The sequence below is a fragment of the Ambystoma mexicanum genome, chromosome 1q, assembly GCF_040938575.1.
Source record: "Ambystoma mexicanum isolate Mex_15411 chromosome 1q, UKY_AmexF1_1, whole genome shotgun sequence".
Classification (NCBI taxonomy): domain Eukaryota; kingdom Metazoa; phylum Chordata; class Amphibia; order Caudata; family Ambystomatidae; genus Ambystoma; species Ambystoma mexicanum.
Window position 1 is genome coordinate 90682637 of NC_090922.1, and position 18351 is coordinate 90700987.

An 18351-nucleotide genomic window follows, 5' to 3' on the forward strand; every position below is an offset into this window, starting at 1 on the left:
CTTTATCCTGAACTATCCAAGATACACTGTCACCCATAAGATCTGTTAGGCAGAAACCTGTGCAGTTCCCTTAGGGACCACTGCAAAAGATTTAGGACTACAGGGGGTTGGCAGTAAACCCAATTGGTAGCAGTCTGTACCATCCAGATTTACCTGGTAGCTGTGGCTGAGCAGTCAGACTTCTCTCAAGACGAGTTAGGCAGTATAAAGATTATACACAATAGGTACAGAGATACAGTAGCACAAGCAAACACTGACCAGAGCTTTGGTGTAAAAGTATATAATTATTTAAAGACACACTTGTACATTACACTAGCACAAAGAGGTAAGTAAATTCAACACACAGTCACTATTATATATATATATATACAACCCTAATTACTTATTAGACAAGTCTTAATGAGAAACACCACTTATTTTCAGACAGAGGTGAGAGCTTAACATAAGATGGCACTCTAATAAGTTATTAAAAAGGGAGGGAAAAAGGCAGAGTTATGAAAGCACACAAATTTCAATACTTTTCAAAGAACCACAGTGAGGCAGTTTAGGCAAAGTCTACTGGAGAGCAAGGAAGTTCAAATGCCAGGCCCACTCTTAGAGAGAGCAAGCGAAATGTGTCCAGGATCACACAGTGGGGTTATGCCCAAAGAGTCTTTGTAGAAAGTTCACAAAAGATTGAGATCAAGTCAGGAAAAGTTAGTTAACAGGTCCCAGGCTAACCCAGGTTAGAAAGTCGAGGATTTACTGTCACCCCGAACGATCTGTCGCAAGGGAAGCCAGGCGGGACACAGTACCTGAAAGTGGGAAGAACGCTCCAGCGGGGGCAGTTGTTCCTGGCAGCGGTTGCAAGTCGGTGTTTCGTCCAGAGGAAGAGGAGGTCTCGACGTGGAGGAAAGATGAAGGTTGTTGCGCTGCCAGGGAAGAAACCAGCCGCAGAGTTTCCTGGTTACAAGGTAGCACCCTTTTCTTCGCGGTAGTGGTAAACCGTGGTATTCCGGTTGCCGTGGTGCTTGGCATGGGCAAGGTGGCCACGAGATGGTCCAGGAAGGCGAAAAGACGGGCAAACTGGTTATCCCCAACAGTCAAAGGAAGAAGACTCTCCGGACTGGAGATCTCCTCTGTCGTCGGGAAAAGTGGTGAGATGGTTCAGCAGGGCTCCACCGGTGGTGTCGTCGTTGCAGGTCGGCTCGGCTTCTCCCTCCTAGGATTCTTTAGGTCCTGTGGCGACTTCTGAAGTTCCAGTCCCCAAAGCCCTGCTTTTATGCAGAAAACCCCCATTCATTCAGCCTAGCTGTCACTCATACTTGGGCCAATCACACAAGAGTGCGACTTGAGTTGCCGAGGCAACTGAGTCCAGGGTGCCTAAACCCCCTCCCACACCCTCTGTGGTACCCAGACAGAGTGGCACCAGTTTTGGAGGCTTCTGTGGAGAAGCCCGCCAAAAAGTGGAACAAAGGGCTTGACTTGGGTTGGAGTCACAGAAACGAACACAAACGCCATTTTGGAACCAAGTTTCGGCAAAAAATACCAACCGGTGAATTTATTTTAATTTAATAAACCGGCGGTATGTTCGAGGCTATTTAAAAAAGTGGTAGCCTCGAACAATGGGAAAATCCCATAGGAATATATTTGCGGTCGAATATAAAAAGTAGTATCCACTGCCACCAGCCAAAACTCGGTCGGGGGGGACTGGACAGTGCCCCCTCGAACAACAGACCCCGGGGAAATCGAATTGCCCCGACCAGTACGTCCACAATAGGATGGTTTGTACTGGTTCTGTTCACAATTTGAGACTAGTAAAGCCAATGGTGACTTTACATGCCATGGGAGACAGTAGTCAGTCCCAGGGTATGGAGTCTATGTTTGGGGGTTGCTACGACACCCCTGGGTTACGGCACGGAGGGTGCTGTGTAACCCATATACCAAAAACACATGAAACCCTATGGGGTAAAGGACCCCACAGCCCATAAAACACATACAAAGTCAAAGGAACACCTCAAATCATGTCTAAGAGTGGGAGGAAAAGAGTCTCACTCTTAGCAGGAGAAAAAATAAACCCCAAAAATCCAGCAAAGCTGCTGGGGGACTCACTAGATTTGGGAAATTAGCCTTTACAGAGAATTCTCCCTAACAAGATCTTTTCAGCTTTCTCACCCCTGCAGTGCCGAAAAGTTGTATGCAGGAACTCAGTGGTGGTTGAACAAGGCCCAGCTGATATGCAGTGCACACTCCCTTCCTGCAGCCAGAAGAGGGGACACACCAGGCGGACTATACTTGTGAAGGAGAAGTGACAGTCTGTCAAAGCAACATGAGGTGAGAAAAGGCTTGCTACTTGAGATGGAACTGTAGTTAACCAAAAGCCTCAGCATCTTCCCCCTATGGAAAGGAGGCATGGGATTAAGGCTGCCTTTATGGAGCTCCTGGGGGGACACGCATAGAGACCAGTGCTCAATCCTCCGAGCTCCACAGCCAAGGTACCTTCTTGTAAAGGTCATATGCAGGACTGCCTTTGGTAAATCTCTGTGCCCGTGGCTCAGTGGGCAAATCTCTGTGGCCCCATATGCTGGAACCGCAGATGACGTGAGAAGACGGAATGAACAGTTGCAATGCAATTGCGGTCCAGTGATTACTTTAAGTGAAACCTCAAGTAATCACTGGATCGTGGTCAAGAGGAGTGACAAGAGTTGAACCTTGTTTGCTGACATTCATATACTTGCGAAATAGGGAAGCATGATAAACAGCCACCCAAAATCTTCTTTGAGGGATGCTCTAATAAGAATAAACAATGGACCACAATGGTAGATGTGGAACCTCAGCGTGTCCGCGGTAATGAAGGTGAAGAGAACGAAGGACATTTTGAAATTAAAGAAATGTTTCTTCAAGTCAAAAATTGCATCAGCAAATCAGACATCAAATTAGGCACGCTCACTAACATGATCATATAAAAGCGAGGCTTGATAAATATGGTATTACAAGAGTGTGAGACACCTGAAAGTGTCTCACGTACTAATCCCCGGGGATCCATCATCCAGGGGGCCAGGACACGGCCATTGCTATTCGATCCACTTCCTGGGGGTGGGCCAGTGAGGGAGGATCACCTGGATGGGGGGTCTTCGTGGAGAGGATGTGTGACACTGACAGGTGACACGTGGTATCCCCCTTCTCATAATACCTTTTTCCCATCTTACCCCATAGGATATTCAAACACTCTACCCCACCCCCCTTTCTGAGACGAACACTTTCGCACACCGTGAAAGAGGACAGACAAACACCAGAGCCGTTTACATGGTATGTTCCAACACAAGGGTCAGGCAAAGTCGGGCAATTGACCAGAATCACACACCTGACAGCCCTTACCCATTCCCCACAAGGATAAAGGGTGGAGCACGAGAGCACAAAAGCAAGGCAGACAGCACGAGACAGCTATCCAGACACGACAGTTCAAGAGGAGGAGAAAGACGGCGAGACCTGAAAGGCTGACAAGGAGAGAAGTGACCTTGCCCTTTCCAACCCAGACCCACGACCCCTCTGCAGAAGGAACCGTAAGACCACGAACAATAACCCAAGTGTGTTGCAGCAGATATCAACGGTACACGAAGCTTGTCTATGCTGATAAGCAGGACAGAGGGAGATGCCTGCTACCATGGTACCGGCCTTGACTCCCGATACGAAGAAAGCCAAGCGGTTCATCACAGCCGGTTAGTCGAGGGGAGAACCGATAAAGAAACCAAACTGTGTTGAACAAATGTAGCAAATGGCTGATTGCGGAACGCATAAAGAACTGTTAATGCGAAAGGGGAAAGCCAGCTGCAGAGAAACTCTGAGTGATCACTCGATTGTTAAAACTACTGTTACCAGAAGGCCTTGAGACAGGCAAGAAGAGGGTCAAACTGGTCATACAGGGGTCTAATAAAATCCTCTGTACAGTCGAAAGTCTTTGACCGGCAGATGATCGTAGAGCTAAGGGAAGTGAATCCCACATCATGAGAAAAGTGGAAAGAGTGTGTTGACAAGAGTGATCCCGGCAGAGGGTTGTCCACAGTGAACTGTTTAAGACATTAACATTCGTAAATATCACAAAAGAGATTGTGTAGAAAGCCGTAGTGAACCCGACGGAGGGAGGCAAACAGTTGAGAGGGATCTGCGCCCGGAAGAGGGGGATTCAGGGGTGAGAAACCATCACCCCAACAGCATGTGAATGCAACCGAGAAATTGTTCTTGAATACAAGCCAGGGTGAACCCGACAGAGGGAGAAATATTTGAGAGGGTCCTGAGGCCCGGAAGAGGGAGACCCAAAGGTGAAGAAACATCACCTCAGGTGCAACCCAAAAACAACTTTTTGATTGTTCATTTTGAATCTTTCAGGCCATCGGAAGCAGGAAAGCTAACCCCCGAAGGTCCTGATGTCGCCAAGAACTGTTTAGGGATCTGAACCAGGCAAAGGGGGATCCAGGGGTGAAAATGCATCACCCAATGTACCGTTGCAAAGGAACTTTGTTGTTGTTATTTTGAACACATCAGGATCTCTAAGGCAAGAGACTTGTTACAGAGAAAGGGACTTGGCCATCGACAATCCAGATAGCTGAGAACGGAACTGTCGTCTCGTGCTGGGAAAGCTCAAGCATGTGCTGTGCTCCTTTTCCCGTGCTCAAAACGTGGGGCAGGGAGAGCACGATTACCACATCCTGGCTTATTATTTGTGAACACTGCTTTATTTCCTGTGAATCCTATCCCACGCTTGTTTGTATTTAGTTTAAGGATTGGCAATAGGTTTTTCTTAGTATAGGCCCTTTCATTTGACAAGACATCACTAGGACTGCCTTATTTTAATTTTATGGTCGTAGCTAGCTCCAATCTTAGATTTAGGCTTAGATTAGGGATTTGTCCACCCTACCTATACAGTTTAATAAACACCCTTGAGCTGTGATCAGTTGTGTCTGTCTATTATTTTTTTAACACTTTTTTTTTATTAGTGGTCCAGAAGATACATAACACAGTTACAGCTTTATCTTACAGCTAGAAATAAACATGACAAAATAGAAAATCGGTACAGATATCATACATCTCATCAAGGTGGTATGTTTACATAGCTTCATCTTCATCAGAGAACATATCACACAAAAACATTCTGAAGGGTTCCCCAAATATCTTTTGGTCTGCTAGCCGATGGGGGGGTGAGGACAAACTGTTCTTCAGCCTCATTTACATATGTCAATTCCCGGAGGAACTGCTTTACAGTGGGTGGCGCAGCATTCTTCCATTGTTGTAGAATACATTTTTTGGCAACTGCGCACGAGACATTAAAGAGTCTTCTGATTTTTTCGGAGCACTTGCCTATATCTCCGAATAAATATTTCTGTGGGGTCAATACCGGGGGGATTTCTGTAATTTCCTCAAGGATATCCGCCACCTCCCTCCAGAAGCCAGCCACCACCGGACAGCCCCAGTACATGTGGAATAAACCAGCCTGATCCGCCTTGCATTTGGGACATTTGCCTGGACTATCTGGAACAAACTTTGCTATTTTGGCCGGGGTGGAGTGCAATCTGTTTATAATTTTAAATTGTATTCGGCGTAGCCCAGCGTTCAGGGAAACCCTCTTGTTAAGGGAACAGTACTTTTCCCAGGTCTTATCGTCTATAGGGATTTGGAGATAATTTTCCCATTTACCTTTGATCAGGTTGGTCGAGGGTGTGTGTGCCTGTATTGCAGTGTACAGACTGGACAACCCCAATCTGTCGCCAGCCGTCATCATCTGCACGCATGGGTGCGTAGGGGGTTCATCGGGGAAAGACTGACGTCGTGTGTTGGTGGCATGTTAGGGTAGTTCCATAGGGAAACCTCGGGATTATACGGGGCCAGTACTCCCAGTCTTTTAAATATAGCTTTCCATGCGCCTATTGTACAGCTCACCGGGTTGAAGTCACATGAGTCCCTGTAATGTGCATCAAGGATTACGGACTGCATGTTCGTGGGGGAAGTGGTGAGCTCCTCTACCTCCACATGGGGGGAGGGGCTCGCCTTTGGAACACCAATATATCGGGAATTGGGACTGGGAAACATAATAATACAGTTCAAAGTTAGGTGCTGCTAAGCTAAGCCGCCTGCGGAGTACGGTTCAGTTAGTTTTTCCCACCCTATTCTTGGAGTCTTCCCATTCCAAAGAAAGGTCGTCGCCATAGACCTGAGTTTATTAAAGAAGGGTCTTCCCGGCCATATCGGGATGTTCACGAATAGGTATAGTAGCTTGGGCAGGACTATCATTTTTAGGACTGCCATCCCACCATGCAAAGATATCGGCAGGCGGTCCCATAACAGCAATTTAGTCTTCAAGGCCTGTAGTGTGGCATCGTAGTTGTCTGTGTACAGCGTGTGTTTCCCACGCGAGACAAGTATCCCCAGATATCGGATGGACTCCCCAAACCACACAGGGAGCCGAAGCAGCCGGCTGACGGTGTGAGGGGGAAAACCTCCAACTTGTCTCTGTTTATGGAGTACCCCGAGTGTGCGGTGAACTCTTGAATCTCAGCCATAATTGGTGCTCAGTTGTTTTCTGGTTCACGGATATATAAAAGCGTGTCGTCCGCGTGTAGCGAGATTAGCCGAGTAGCCGCTTTAAGGTTGTTGCTCCTGTTGGAGTGTCGCAGTCGGACCGCTATAGCCATTGGCTCTATTGTCAAGGCAAATAGTATGGGCGAGAATGGGCCGCCTTGCCAGGTGCTCCTTCCCAATAAAAACAAATCCGAAATTGACTGGTTGGTCAATACCCGTGCCCCAGGATCCATGTAGAGTAATTCCACATATCTAATGAAGTTAGGGCCAACACCAAATGCCTCCAGCACTGCCAGCAAGTAGGCCCACGACACAGAATTGAAGGCCTTTTCCGTGTCTAATGATACGGCTACAGCGTTTCTGCCCAGGTCCATTTGAACCATAATACCAAAGAGCCTACGAAGGTAAAGAGCCGTAGTTCTAGTGGGGATAAACCCATTCTGGTCAGGGTGTACAAGTGTAGGAACTGCCGGCAGAAGCCTACTGGTTAGTACTTTGGCAAATATCTTAGCATCTGTGTTGATAAGAGATAGTGGTCTATATGACATGTCCTGGGGCGGGCGGCGCGGTTTAGGGAGAACAGTTATCAGGGCCTCTCTCATGGACGGGGGCGGTATTTTACATTGGAGGGATTCCTCCCAAACCCGCAATAACAATGGAACGAGTTCCGCACTAAACTCCTCGTAAAACTCAGCTCCCAGGCCGTCTAGCCCTGAGGCTTTATTGGATGCCAAGTATTTAATCGCCTCAGCAAGCTCGTCAGTAGTGAGAGGTTGGTCCATTGCCAGGCGGGTCTTTTCTGGGAGTTTCGGCATCGTCAGCGTCTCCAAGTATGCCCTGATTTCCGTGATCGTCTTAGTGTCTCTATTGCTATACAGCTGTTGGTGAAATTTAGCAAACTCAATATTGATCTCACTCTCATTCAGTAAAACCTCTCCGCCAGACGTTTGTATACTAGTAATTCAATTAGGGTGCCTGTCCCGTTTCAGTAATTTAGACAGTGTCCTTCCCGCTTTGTTACCCTCACCATATTTACGGACTTGGACCGGGGCCGCCATGTGCTGTACTTCCCTAGCAGCTAGTCCGCCAAATTCCTGGAGATGTTGTTGTATTCCAGCTAGTATGGCCTTATCATGTGTACGAGCGTACTCATCCTCAAGTTTCCCCAGTTCGTCCTCAGTTTGGGTCAGGTCAGCCCTAACCCCTTTCAGGAGACCCACGGATTTGGATAGCAGCGTCCCCCTAGCCCAGACCTTAAAGGATTCCCATACCGTGGAACATTATCAACTGAGCCCATATTAATTTCGAGGAACTCTGCAATTTCGGTGTGTAGCCCCTCCACCACCCCAGGGTCACTCAGCAACCCCCCGGGCATCCTCCATCTTCTGGGAGATCTAGAGCAGTTTTGAATTGCAACCTCAAGTGTTATCGGGGAGTGGTCAGACAGTGTACGGGGCAGTATCTCACACGACTTTGTTACAGCAAGCATAGCGGGGCAAACAAACCAATAATCAATTCTGGACTCAGAATCGTGCACCGAAGAGTAGTATGTATAGGCTTTTCCTTTCGGATGCATCATTCGACAGGCGTTATCGAGGGAGAGCTGGGAAAGGACATGTCGCAAAGTTAGAACAGCCCTACTTGGTGCTCTAACGACCGTGTTGGATCTGTCCAGTTTAGGGTCCATAGCGATGTTGAAGTCCCCACCCCAGACTATAGTGGGAATATCAATGGCAGATAGCAATTGGTATATATTAGTATAAAAGGCGGGGTCATCAATGTTCGGGTCATATGTGTTTACCAGTAGCATCCGCTGTCCTGCAATCGAGCCCCACACCAGAGCATATCTACCAAGGGGATCTAACTTATGGCCATCAGGGCGAAACCCCAGATTTGGATGTATGAGCGTGGCGACATCCCTGGACTGAGATGAGTAGTTTGTACAAAACCTGGATTTGCCCCAGCCGGGAAGTATGCACTCATTACTAGTATCAACAGTATGCGTTTCTTGCAGCATAACAATTTGAGCGCCATGCCTGACAATATACTTTCCAACTTTCTTAGTATTCAACCGATTATTCAGTCCCCTTACATTCCATGACAACAGTTTAACCCTTAATGCGTGGTCTAAGTCTTACGTAGAAATGTTCGAATAGCATCTTCAACCTCTTGGATGTATCTTTCAAATAACATGGTTTGTGTCAGAATCTCACAGACCACTTGTTTAACCAATAACCCATAACCAGTTCCCCCGGTAGCCCTCCCAGGGCAAAGTGCCATAACGTGGGGGGCCTTCCCCAATTCAAACCATGGGATATTGCATTGACAACAACCCAATCCAAACTCCCCATCCCGCCCACCACCCTCATCGTCTCCCCCAACTTGACGATATCTGTCCCTCAACTCGTGGAATATTCCCGGGGTAGTCATGTTGCCTCACATGACCGCCATCCCCGGCTCCCATCCACCAACAAACACAGAAGATGGCCATCTTTTGTATCAGTTTACCAGGGACCCTGAAGTAAGGCCCATACCAGCTGCAACCAGATTAGTAGAGTGCGCACATCTTAGTCCGCCGGCCGGGGTATATTGTTCGGCACAGGCCGTTCCCCCCCTTGGAGGGAGGGGAATAGTGGACTCAATATAGGACAGGGCTTCAGACGGGTTTTCAAAAAAGTGTGCCCTTCCTGCATGCTGAATTCTCATTTGGCCGGGAACATCAAGGCGTATGTGATCTGTCGTGCTCTAAGGAGTTTCTTAACTGGTTCATAAGAGCGTCTGTTTGACTGGACAGAGGCGGAGAAATCTGGGTATATATGTATACGTTTCCCCTCATATTGCAATGTACCAGCCTCCCGTGCCAACCGAAGGATTGTATCCCTGTCCCTGTAATTCAGGAGGCGGGCAATTATTGTACGTGGCGGGGCTCCTGGTTTGGGTACCGGTGCTAGAGTACGATGTGCCCTCTCCACCAGGAAATGCTCAGAGAGCGATTCGGGCCCGAATAAGGTTTTGAAAAGTTCTTCCACATGTTTCTCCATTTGGCCCCTGCCGAAGGATTCCGCCACTCCGACCACGCGGACATTGTTCCTCCTTGACCTGGACTCGAGGTCCTCACATTTGCTCTGTAGTTTGTTCATCGTGTCTTTGATGTAGGATATATCTCGACTGTGGTGGGCAATAGTATCTTCGTTCACACTTATCCTGCTCTCAGTCTCCGTGACACGTGCACTCTCCTTGTCTATTCTGGCTCTCAAGGAGCCGATGGTGGCAACTATTTCATCCAGCGTAGTGTAGCAAGGAATCCTTTCTGTACTAGTGCGGTCAATTTATCTTCTCTATCCATCCCGTCTTGCTCGCCCTGAGCACCCTCATCCGGATGTGTGTCCACCGGCACAGCGTGACTAGCCGTGTTGGTAAACGTGTCCATAGGGCCCTTCTTCCTGCCAGCGGGGGTTTTGGATGCCCTGTTTGACTTGCTTGGCTCCCCCATGCCTACACCGAGTCGCGTGTGTATATTGGGTATGTCACTAAAGCTCAAGAGGGTTCAAACCTCGGACCGCGGGCGAGGGCCAGCGTACTTCCAAGCGCCACGGTCAGTATAGGAGAACCACGAGGCCCGGCCAAGTCTGCAGGGCGTATAAAGAAAGGCCGCGTAGCAGTGGTATGGCGGCGGCGAGGCACCACTTCAATCAAAAGAGAGCTGAGCTCGCAGAGCTGCCCGGTGTGTCCCAATCGGCTTCACAGAGTGTTTACAGGCCTAAAGAGGTGGGCATGGATCAGGAAGACCACAGTCCCAAATTAGCAGATCTCGATGAAATGTCTGCCGGGGGCATTCAGCGTATAAAAGCGCTTCATGTGTTGAAACACGGCAGGGAGCCGTCAGGAGCAGCCTTCGTGGCAAGACTGGCACACCGCGTCCCCCCTCCCAACTCTCGCTGGCGGGTTACTTGATTGTCCAGCTCAGCTGTCTGCTGGTCTATGCGTGGGCGGGAGCCACACTACTCCGCGATCAAGGGGAAGGAGACGGTCGAGTATCAAGCAGGTCGGCGCTGAGGGCCAGATTAGAGCCGGGGCTTCCACAGGAGCGACAGGCACCTCCAACCGCCACCTCGTGAAGAGCACGGGCCGGATAGCAGGGCCGGGCGAGAGCCACCAGCATAAACTCCAACCACTCGCGGCCTTCAGCGCTCAGCTACCACGGCCGCCGGGTAGATTCCCCTGGTGCCGCGCGTCGGCACGACACCAATGCTCGCGCCGGCAAGTTTGTTGACAGCCAGATCTCAGCAGTCCGGTACCGCAGCGGGCTCAGATTTTCACAAGTTGTGGATGAGTTCACCGGCAACCGCTACAGCAGGTTTCAGCCCTCTAGATGGCCTATGAACGGATCTTCAAGCGCAGGATCTTATGGTGATGAAGAAGCAGCGGGTTTAGGCGGCCATTTTCTACGTGCACAATAGCGCCCCCCGTGTCTGTCTATTCTTGATACCTTGCAATCCTTACACTGGACTCTGCTGAAGAGAGGTTCTCTGCTGTGAAAGACAATAGCACATCAGTGTCCCGTTTGCACTCCCTCTCTTAAAGACAACAGTTGCTAAGAATGAGGACCTAGAGAGCATTCTCTGAGAAAACATATTCACTGAGGTTTATAAAACGGGCAGCAAAGGCTCTATGGAACTTTCTATATATGTAAAATGCTTGGGGATTTTTCTGTAATCAGCTGATGCAATTTATCAGTGTTAGGTTGCCCTCTGCTGCCCAACTGGCATAGTGCACCTCTGTGTGTCCTTACACTTCAACAAGATATAATTTTAACAAACAGATTGAGCACAGTTTTATGCGTTCATCTCCACCTTCTACTATCACAAACATTCAGAAAAATGGCAAGTTAATTCTTTCCACCCCCCACTTCTCTTCACACAGGAGGTTCTTGAGTCAATGAACAGTTAATTACCGGCTGAACGTTTCAGTCTCTAAAGAGTGAAACACTATAGGACGAATGCCTCCTCACAGGCTAAAACTGAAAGTAGGTGCTGTAATTATGCTACTACGCAACCTTATGCCATCACAGGTACTATGCACTGGAACAAGGTTGACAATTACACATCTACAAAGACACATCATAGAGGCCTGTGTAATCAAAGGATTGAACTTAGATACTGTTCTTATACTGTGCATACCTCTCATTCCATCTAATACGAATATGCCTTTCAAATTCAAAAGAAGACAATTTCCTATACGTTTAGCCTTTTCAACATTTCGCCTTTTAAATGACCCTTAATAAGTCACAGGGACCCACGCCCCATTCCTGTAAGCGATCAGTGGTAATTCCTATATTTAAGGGGGACAGACGTGACCCTATGAATTACTGACAGATATTGACCTTTAAGATATGCTAGAACAGTGTATGTTAACCCGGGAACAGCTAGTTTGTTGAAAAACTCTTAAAAGGAAGCTCTCGGTTCAACTTAGTTCTCTCCGATGTTTACAGATGAAAGAGCTCACAGGATCCCATTATGCAAACCTGTGCCCTTCCTCTCGCCCTATTATTACCAGGCTGCTGAATTTCCAGGATCAGGAAACAATGCTGAGATTGGCAAAAGAAAAAAGTACAGGTGCTGTCGGAATAAAAAGTATATCGTGCCTCCTATTGTAATAAATATATTAATATTGGCCTACGCCAAGCTGCTCGAAAGTCATTTGCGAGATCTGTGTTACAAGGTCCTGACCTTTAATCTATGTAGGCCGCCATTTTAGGTCAAACCGCCATTTTAGGATTTATGTGGAAAAGTCACCCTGTGAGCTAAAATGGTGGACGATGTCATTGCAAAATATAACATTGCCGCCTTGACCTGTGTAATCTGCCTGCAGGCTACTTGTGGAGGTCATGAACTGAGACCTCGTCCTACGTTGACCTATGTGTAAAAGGATTACTCGCGCAAGTAAACCAATCCACGAGTATGTATTATGATAATGTATTTACACATTGGACAAAGAACATCTGTTTTACTATATTTTATTAATGTTTAAGAAGACCTGCAATACGAAACTTAGAATACACAGTTAATGCACACGCTTATTGTTACATGTAATAAAGAACAAACCAGTTAGATGCGGTTATTTGAGACTCGGCAACGAACCCTAGAATTGGTGATGTATAAAGTACAATATTAACCCGAAGAGGGGTTGGCCATAGCGCTCACAAAATGTATAAAAAGCGAATGCATTCTAATGTACAGTCTCTCACTGAACACACTGAACCACGCTGGAGTTTGTTGTGTTGTATTGAGGGCCGATAGCTATCTGACTTTGCACTGTTTTGTAATTGTATTCGATAGAGAATAAAGTACTTTGTATGTTCCTTTGAAACCTGTGTTTGGTGTATTTCCTTTTGGGGTACTCAGCATCGATATTTTGTTTGTTTTCACAGTTGCCGCCCGAATAGGGACCCTCAAGATTGATGCCGGATTGTTGAAGGTTGACACTTGCTATCGGACCGGGATCGGACAGTGTACAAAAGTAAGGGGCCCCTGGATGAGACGCGACACCTCAGCAGCGCTGCACGATCCGATCCCTGGACGACTAGCCTGTGGTCTGAGACGGCATCTTGACGAGAGTCCACTTTTCGAGGCGGGCAGATTTGCTGATATCACCATACACGAGGTAAGATTAGTTAGGTAAGATTCTTAGAAGTACCGATCGGTCCTCCTTAGGTTTGGCCAGGTGAGTCGTGACCCGATTCTTAATTTAAGCCTGGCAATTTGAATTTTGGCGCATTGTATCTGCAGACACAATTATTGATCAGGTAACACCAAGAATTTCAGATATGCCTGGGAAATTGTCTACCTGCTTTAGGGCATTATTCCGCAGTGATAGACAATCTTTGGAATTTAGCCGTCCGGCACCACAGGAGGGGTCGCCGGCATGTACTATGTACTGTAAGCATGGCATTGGAAGTATAGTATTTAATGATATTTGGCACAGACAAACCAGACATACCTCCGAACTTCAGTGGCCAATCAATGGTAGTTTTGAGATCCCTCGCATTGAATATTTGGAGTCAGTATTGTTAAAGAAAAAGGCTGGACCTGCAGCATTTGATGTTTTACAGAATTGGAAAAAAGCAGCGTTACAACCGCTTAAGAGTAGAGAAAAACATGCGCGCTGTCATAAGACGGTTGCCGAAAAAGCATTATTATATGATCAGGATAAATAGGCTGAGTCGGCTAAAAATATGGAATGGGCTTTTTCACTTGGTATTCAGAAAATCTATCCTTCCAAAGATCTCCATGATTCTGATGAGTTTTTTGAGAAAATATTAAATGAACGAAGGCCTGGTGCCTCTGCGCCACCTCCGCATGTTCCTCTTCCTGCTGCGGTACCTTTTCCTGCTATTATTCCTACTCTTCCTGTTCAACCTGTTGTTCCTATTCCTTTGACTGTTGTTCCTCCACCTGCTCCTCTGCCTCTTCCTGTCGCACCAGTTATAGCTCCTCCATCGAATTTGCCTATCCCCTCTCTTCCAAGTGGTCTTGGGCCGCTTGTAATCGATCATGGTGCAGGCTCGGGGGTTGTCACTCGCAGTACTGTACCACCGGAGAAGAAACGTGAGTTAATTGCATAAGCCTCGATATTTTGTTTCTGTTTTCACAGTGCAGTATATTGACGACTCTATTCACTTTTTCCCCTGACATTGTTGCTATGGTACATGCCTCCAGGAAATTATTTATGGGAGTGAAACGGGCACTTCGAGCTTTGAATACAAAATACTCTGTTGTTGTTCCCGGCCAAGCAAGAGAAATGTGGATTTTCAGAAAATTCCTTCCTTTAGCACACCAGAATCTTCCAGTACGTTTGTTGACACACGGAAGCCTTTTTCCTCAGATGTGACCCCCTAGGATGCCCTTGGGATGGCAGGGGAGACGGGGGGCATTGCCTCAAATAGAGCACTGAAACATGGGCATTAATTATACACATAGTGAGAATTGTATGGAATGGCACAGATTGCAGTTGGCAAAGGGGAAATCTGCCTCAATTGAAAGACTTTAGGAGGGCATTATGCTTACAGCAGTTTTTTTCATATGGAGGGTGGAATATACATTAGAGTAAAGTTTCTGTATAAGGACTATGAAGGTTAAATTGGCTGTCCCTACTCTGTGTTCCACTACTGCATTTGATGCTTTGGGAGAGGGCAGGCTATAACCCAGGCCTTTGGGGTTGTCAGTGAGGGAAGGGGGGCAATTTGGGATCAATGTTAAAGAGATGTGTTTACTGTTTAATATTTTTGATAATGGGGATGTGTAACTTACTCATCTTAGCAATGTTCAAACTTTGGCAAGATATGGCGGAGGATGCACCTTAAGTACTTATCACCACTTAACTCAAGGGAGGAGGTGGGGCTACCTGTCCAGCCCCCCTCACATGGCTAATTCTTCAAAGCTGCAGGAAACAATGGCATATTCCTGGTTAGAATAGGAGGCAAGTTATTAGACATGGGAAGAGTGCTTCCGTTAGCTTGTAAACATTGAATATTAGGGGCATTAATCACCCAATAGAGCCTATTGTATCTTGACTGACACAAAGTGCAGGTGGCCTTCCTATAAAAATTTCACCCAACCCCTCGGGGAGAGCCTGGTATGGGAAGCAGTGGGGATGCCACATATAATATTCTTCTTTTTCCTCATATGCCAAGGTGTGTCCTATTGATACACAGCTCAAACACAGGCCAGGGTATAAGAGAACCGTTGCACATCCATAGTACTAAGGATGTGCACTGATATCACACATCTCTCTTTCCATACCCACAGGAAATCTACCTGCTTGTCGTCTGGAAGGAGAGATGCACATTCTTCTATGGACTCCCTCCTGAGCGACTTGACGTATAATCCCAACAATCCAGTGGAAACGACTGCCCTCAGTTATGGCTGAAAATCGTGTAGGTTGTCTCTCTCATACTATCCATTCTTTTGCTGTTCTTGTCTGGTGAGGATCATAGGCGATTCCTCCCAACTGCAAATACTAGAACAGAGTCGAATGGATGGTGTTTCATAAGGGACAACAGGTCTGACTCCAGAAACAAGCAAATTACTTACCCCTGGTAATGTTCTTTCTGATGGATGTTCCTCCAAAGCATTCCTCATCTTAGATATATCTGTATCCTGCTTTGCAGTCTCTGAAAGAAAAGTCGACAGCAGGGGGTGCTGTGTGGCATCAGAATCTATGTCCCTCAACGGTTACCATTCCCACGTCCGGACGCAACAATGATGACAGTATATATAGCATGCACCGTGCCCCGTTACCTCCGTTCCTAGTTATTCCTCTCCCTGTGCTCAGCCGTCCTAAAGGAGAGTAATGTAACCTGTATGGGCGTTGAAAGAGAGAAGAATACGAATTTGCTCTTAGTCGGAGCGGTAGGCTGGGAGGGAGATGATGAATCCGTGGGAGGAAACAATCCATTAGAAAGAACATTGCAGTGTTAATAATTTGTTCTAATGGATTGTGTCCTCCCAATGATTTCTCATCTTAGATAGACTCCCATAGTATTTTTGAAAAAGGAGGTGGGAGAAGCAGAATCTTATGTTGTTTTCATCAGCACAATGTTGTGCAGAACCGCTCTTCCAAATTGTACGTCCTGACCCGACATGATATCTAAGAAATAGTGCTTTGAGAAAGTATGAAGGGAGGACCATGTTGCAGCATTGCAAATGTCCTGCACAGATACAGCTCTATGTAGAGCCAATATGGTTGCCAATCCCCTGCAGGAATAGGCTCCAAAATGATCAGGGACATCCTTTCCAGAAATGCAGTAGCACTCCGAAATGCATAGGATGATCCATCTCAGCAGCATTTGTTTGGGCATGGCTTGGCCCATGATGGGCTAGGTGCAGAATAAAAGAAAGCACTGAAGGTGTATTGCAAGAGAAAGGATCTATATCTTTAGCTCTACACAAGCTGCTAAACCTGTTCCAAAGGCTGCTTTAGTTGCTGGTCTTCCAGCAACACCTCCATAACGTCTTCCAGGGTGTTCCAATCTTTGTATCTTAACTTCTCAGAAACCAGGCATGTAGGTTCAGCGTTCTAATTCCGGGTTGTAGAGGACGGCCTCCCTCTTGCAAGAATAGATCCAATCTCTGGGGAAGACGGAATGAAGGGCAGATGGATACGTCCAGAAGGTGAGGGTACCAAGTCCTACTGGCCCAATTCAGGGCAATCAGGGTCATGGATTTCCCAAACGTACTCAAGCTCCTTATGACTTGAATGATGATGGGGACTGCTGGGAATGCGTACAGGAGTGGAAATTCACAGTCAAATATGAACGCTCCTGGAGCAGAACAAGTCACACTTCCTGTTGATACTGGACAAGAACAGATCCACTTGAGGGGTCCCCGAAAGGGGAAAAGATATTTAAAAGGACTTCCCTGAGCCAACATCCACTCGTGGGAGATCGTGCTCTGCTTACTCAGAGTGTCCACCATCGTATTCTCTTTCTCGGCTAAGTGAACATCCAACAGAGGCATCCCATTTTGTAGAGCCCGAAACCAGAGCTGCATTGCCTCCTTGCACAGTGGTAGGGACCCTGCACCTCCTCTTTTGTTGAGGTTATACATGGCCACCATGTTTTCCGTCATTATGAGGACATTATTTCCCTGGAAGGAAGGCAAAAAGGCCATCAGGGCCAGTCTGATCGCCACCAGCTCAACCAGGTTTATGTGTAGTACTGATTCTGCAGGGGTTCAAAGCATGCTCATCTTCAAATTGCTCATGTGTGTTCTCCATCCCATGAGGGAAGCATCTATGACTACAGTTATCTCCGGCCAGGGTTGCCAAAAAAGGTTACCTGATTATATTCTCTTTGCAGGCCCACCAGAAGAGATCCTGTGCTACCTTGCTCAGGACCTGAAGAAGGTCCGTCATCCTGCTTGAAAACTGTGGCCATTGGGATCTGAGGGCCCACTGGAGGGACCTCATCCTCAGGCTGGCCTCCGGCACCACAAAAATGCAGGATGCCACGAGACCCAGCAACCTCAGAAAATGAAATACTGGTAGATATTGGGCCTTTTGAAACCTCATTGCCATCTGCGAGATATGTTAACTCGGGAGGCAAAGCCTTCCCAGAGGAAAGGTTGAGGACCGCCCCAATAAATGTAACCAGGCCCAGTTTGTGGAGGATGTGGAAGGTGCTGTTGAGCTGTTCCACAGCCTGTTCGGGAGAACAAGCTCTGATTAGCCAGTTGTCCAGGTAGGGAAAGATGTGAATCCCTCCCCTCCTTAGATTTGCTACCACCATCAACTTGGTAAAGGTCCTTGGCGCGGGGGTAAGCCCAAAAGGGAGTACTGTGAGAATTCTGAGGGCATTCTCCCATTTAAACCCCTTAGAAACTCGAAGGAGGGTCATGTCCTGTTATTTCTCCTGAGAGTTCACAAAATACTGAGAAGAGGAACATGCCTCCAAACATGCCTCCAAGAGCAATGAAGATTACCTCCCTTCACCATTCAAGCACTGACACGAAGAAGAGGCCTGAAGGTCAGGCATGTCCCATTAACTTACTTAATTGGGGTCAGGCAAGTCAAACCCTCTGATTACACCTGCAACCTATTAATCACACACAGGTGTATAAAAGCTGGGGCTGCAGGAGGAGAAGATAGTTTGGAGGAGTACGAGAGAGAGCAAGCTGCAAGGAGAACAGAATGACAAGAGATGCCCAGCACCAGCTGAGGATGGCGTGCCGAGACGCTGAGGGTTTGCAAGCTGAAGCCGCCAGCAGAAGCATGGTGAGGGAGCTGTGCCTCCAAGCAGCC

The 18351-nt window shown here is 47.3% G+C and overlaps 1 protein-coding gene across 1 annotated transcript in view; it reads right to left on the reverse strand.

The window, feature by feature from the left end:
- Positions 1–18351, reverse strand: part of SPG7 (SPG7 matrix AAA peptidase subunit, paraplegin) — a 980080-nt gene that overhangs the window by 178567 nt on the left and 783162 nt on the right. The window lies entirely within an intron of this gene.